Here is a 4,833-nt window from a genome sequence, read left to right as displayed (position 1 = left end):
TTTCACTTTTGATTTTCATGTTTGTTTTCTGTGTTTGGACTCATCTTCAGCTCTCAGATCGACTGAACATCATAATCAGGATTTTTTAATGTGTGTGATTTGTTGGCGTGAAAGCATGAAGACGTGGCCGCAGGAATCTTGATCTGATCTAGATTTTGCTTTAAATTGACGCACGTGTGACAAACTGTGTGAAACACGTGAAGGTGGCTTCATAGTTTGATCCAGACGAACCAGTGCAGCCGGTTAATGTCTGAATATTTATCTGTAGCTCTGATCCTGTAACACAACATGCTGCTGATACGTTTTCTCTTGAGCTTTAATCTGAAGTTGTTGCTTCACGTCGGACGCAGGCTCCAGTTTGCTGTGGCATCTTTTATTCTTTGTACCGACAGTTAAAAGGAAACGCTGTGCTTCATATTTCCTGTATCAGAGCAGCTTTCAGAACTCTGTACTGCATTTTATTATTTAGATTTTTCACTTTTATCAAGTTACGGCGCAAATGTAAATCAAAGGGTAACATTAATGTCAGGCAGTGTAACTGTAGATTTTGTGGGGATATTTTGGGTTTGTTTGTTTATTCAGGGGGGAGTTGAAGAATGTCTGGAGACCTTTGTGTTTTTTTTATAGGGTTCCCCCATGATACCTTTTTTCTGTTTTATGAGACGTATAAGGAAAGTAAAAGAAGAGTTCTTCAGTTTGCCGTGTATTGTTGTACTTTAATGTTTTGATGAGAAGTATCAGGTAAAATAGACCCGACGTTAGTGATGGTGTTACTAACTGTTAGGTTAATGTTCAAGGGTTAAAGGTCAACATCTGTGCTTCAATTCTGTGAGAAACATTATTGTTGTTTCCATCTTTCCTGTGAATCAGCACTCCGCTGTGACGGCTCCTGCATCGATATTTTGCCTGCTCAGCTGGTGAATATTTGCAGAAACCATCTTTGTTATGAGAATTGCCATCCAAGGACATGCTCACGAATTGCCAGACAGAGTGGCAATCGAGGGTGTGCTCTGCAACGGTGTGAAGCCTCATATCTACAAGGACAAGAAGAAGTTCTAACGCCAGTAGATGATCTCACGATGTGTGAGAACTACACCCACAACTCCCATTATAAAAACCAACTGTACCTGCTCACTGGTTGAGCCTTTTACTCTGTAACCTCCATGATGTTGTTGCACTGTTAAACGCTCCTCTTACATGTAAGATTAAACTTTGTTATAACTTGCAAGCTGGCTCCAATCTCCTCAACCTAAAGAAGAAGTCTTTTGACAGAGATGACAGACGGATTGGTGCGGCGTCTGCAGTAGTGCAGGTCATGACTGAAAGAACGAGAGCGCAGATGCAAGCAGCTGAAGTGAGTTTCCTTAGTAGGGTGTCTGGGCTCAGCCTTAGAGAGAGGGTGAGGAGCTCTAGGGGTGAGGAGCTCTAAGGGTGAAGAGCTCAAAGGGTGAGGAGCTCTAAGGGTGAGGAGCACTAAGGGTGAGGAGCTCGGAGTAGAGCCGCTGCTCCTTCACATCGAAAGGAGCCAGTTGAGGTGGTTCAGGCATCTGATCAGGACGCCTCCTTGCAGCTCAGACCAAAGGATTTAGAAATTCAACATTAAGGATTCAAGAATCTCCACATGAGCAACATCAGATATTATATTAGGAAACAGTGGCAGGAAGAACTCCCCTTTAACAGAACCAGGATCTGGGAGGTTAGGGAGAGAGTGAAAGAGAAACTGTTTTGAAACTGTTATGTAACGCTTTTGTTCCATCCACAGTTGAGCGGTTTCCTGAAAGTATATCAAGAGCTTACATGCAGCAGCTGTCAGCAGATGCCAAGTTTGCACCAAAGATGAAGAACATCCTTCAAGCATTCGTTCTCAGTCAGCTCAGCACCTACATCGCCATCATTGTGATTTTTATTCACAATGTTGTGCTTGACAAGGATTTTCAGTGCTCCTGCAAACCACAACCTCATTCCTGCTACATGTACATGTGGATGCCAGGTTTTATTTTACTTGTTTTGCATCTTTGGACGGACAAGACATTTCAAAGAGCCTGGAAATACACATGTAGCTGTACATGTTCGAAACAATGTTGGACTGAAGTGTGTACATGTTCGAGACAAGGTGGGACTGAAGTCATCCGCTGCAGGAAAAGACTGGACACATTTTCCTGTGTTTTATTGTGTCGCATCTTCAAGGCGGTTTTCGTTGGCATGCTGTGGCCTGTGTTCGTGTTGATCGATGGAGATTGGTACGTTTGCTGTCAGAACGATCAGTCTGAACAACAGAGACATTTGGCCTGCAAAGACAAGAACAACATCACAGCAGAGGAACAGTCGACCATCACTGAACTGAAGAACGAGTCCATGGTGAGTTTTTCTTGCTTCAAACACGTCCTGTCAGTCGGTTCTTCCACTGGTTGCAGTGGTTATGGTTAATGCTCACATCATATTGTATCTGTATCCTGTTATCAGCCTCTGTTATCTGGAGACAATGAACTCTGTGGTGACATTATAACCAACTCTGGCTCCTCTCCTCCAGGTTATCGGCCTCGGTCTTTTCTTCTGTTCCCTTGTTGTGGTTTCCTTAGTGACGTCATTTGAATGGAGAAAATGCTGCAACGGCTCATGTTGGGACGGAAACTTGGCACTTTACAAAGTGATTTTGGACGAGGACGATGTCGTGAAAGACATTTTGATAAAAAAAGCAAAAGAGAAGTTGACAAAAGTAGTAAAGGATAAACTACATGGTAAATCGTGGGAAAAGTGTTTTGATGTTGTTGAGGAACTGAGTGAAACTCCTGCAGGACAAAACCAGGTAAGGAATCAATACCTGTTTGCTCTTATGCTGTTTGGTGAGGATACAGAAGTCTGTCTATACTCAAAACAAACATATTTCCAGTACACAGACACAGACTTTTGGTGGAGAGGAAACAGTTAGTGACCAGACCTCTTTTATCCCTTTTGTCTGCAAGCCTAATTCATGCTGTCATAACAGTCGTGAACAACAGACCCCGCTGAGTGTGACTATGGCTGTCTGCTTTGTTGGTGTTTTTCTATGTGTAAAGTTAGTGGGAAGTGTTGTCTTGTGAAGTGTTGTTAAGTCTGCTGTTGTTGTGTTGTCATGTCTACCGTCTGACTGTCAGTTTGTCAAGCAGAATCAGTGCTGTGAAAAAGAATTTCCCCCCTGGGGACAATAAAGTGTAATAATAAATAATAAGCTGCTGAGTGTGTGAGCGTGAAATTCTTTCAACAGGATGGAGCAACAGACAAGCAGCAGATGGAGCTACAGAAGATGCCACAGGAGGAGTAACTACAACATTCACTCTAAACATCTACTATTTTGATCCTTTTCATGTTTTCTTTCTGAAAATGAAACTTTGACTGATTATATGAAACTTTTTGCAGGAGGATGAAACAACAGTCAGAGGAAAAAGAGGTGAACACATCTGTCTGTCTGACTGTCTGTCTGACTGTCTGTCTGACTGTCTGTCTGACTGTCTGTCTGTCTCTGATCTCTGAGCACTAAGAACTCTTTAATATACGTATAATATTCAAACAAGCACAGATGTTCCTCTGTAATAGTGAAGCTGTATATAATTATATTATCACTCCTTTAATACATCAGTTGTTTGATATTGAACACGTACGTTCATGTTTTCTGTAGATTTTTATGGGAAGTTTGACAATTTTTACCTTTTTTTCCAAACAGAACCTCATACACAGAGGGACTGAGTCTGAAGATGACGAAGCTCCTGCATGACGACACCTACAGAACAGTTCTGTTACTGGATGAATACAAATATTGAGCTTTAATCAGGGAGTAAGGGATTATTGTATAACAAATACAGCAGCTTCTTTCTTCACTTTTAAATTGAAGTACATATATCTCCACTGTCTCTCTGTATACAACAATTTCACTTTTGATTTTCATGTTTGTTTTCTGTGTTTGGACTCATCTTCAGCTCTCAGATCGACTGAACATCATAATCAGGATTTTTTAATGTGTGTGATTTGTTGGCGTGAAAGCATGAAGACGTGGCCGCAGGAATCTTGATCTGATCTAGATTTAGCTTTAAATTGACGCACGTGTGACAAACTGTGTGAAACACGTGAAGGTGGCTTCATAGTTTGATCCAGACGAACCAGTGCAGCCGGTTAATGTCTGAATATTTATCTGTAGCTCTGATCCTGTAACACAACATGCTGCTGATACGTTTTCTCTTGAGCTTTAATCTGAAGTTGTTGCTTCACGTCGGACGCAGGCTCCAGTTTGCTGTGGCAGCTTTTATTCTTTGTACCGACAGTTAAAAGGAAACGCTGTGCTTCATATTTCCTGTATCAGAGCAGCTTTCAGAACTCTGTACGGCATTTTATTATTTAGATTATTCACTTTAATCAAGTTACGACGCAAATGTAAATCAAAGGGTAACATTAATGTCAGGCAGTGTAACTGTAGATTTTGTGGGGATATTTTGGGTTTGTTTGTTTATTCAGGGGGGAGTTGAAGAATGTCTGGAGACCTTTGTCTTTTTTTATAGGGTTCCCCCATGATACCTTTTTTCTGTTTTATGAGACGTATAAGGAAAGTAAAAGAAGAGTTCTTCAGTTTGCCGTGTATTGTTGTACTTTAATATGTTTTGATGAGAAGTATTTTTCTATCAGGTAAAATATACCTGACGTTAGTGATGGTGTTACTAACTGTTAGGTTAGTGTTCAAGGGTTAAAGGTCAACATCAATATCTGCAGAAACCATCTTCATTTTCTCTGTTCTACATCTGACAAGTCGCCACTGAGTGCTGGGAGCTAAAGTTAGCATGCTAACAGTTTCACTGTGAGTTTAGC

General features: G+C 41.2%; 1 long non-coding RNA gene across 1 annotated transcript; it reads left to right on the top strand.

Annotated features, from left to right (window-relative positions):
• The first annotated feature begins 3,241 nt into the window (after nucleotides 1-3,241).
• On the top strand, nucleotides 3,242-4,597 carry LOC139210143 (uncharacterized). Its single transcript, XR_011585233.1, has 3 exons — nucleotides 3,242-3,297; nucleotides 3,397-3,427; nucleotides 3,701-4,597. It is a non-coding gene; the product is annotated as an uncharacterized lncRNA (long non-coding RNA).
• Nucleotides 4,598-4,833: the final 236 nt, after the last annotated feature.

This window comes from Pempheris klunzingeri, chromosome 11 (genome assembly GCF_042242105.1).
Source record: "Pempheris klunzingeri isolate RE-2024b chromosome 11, fPemKlu1.hap1, whole genome shotgun sequence".
NCBI lineage: Eukaryota > Metazoa > Chordata > Actinopteri > Acropomatiformes > Pempheridae > Pempheris > Pempheris klunzingeri.
This window is presented reverse-complemented; position numbering and strand designations above follow the sequence as displayed.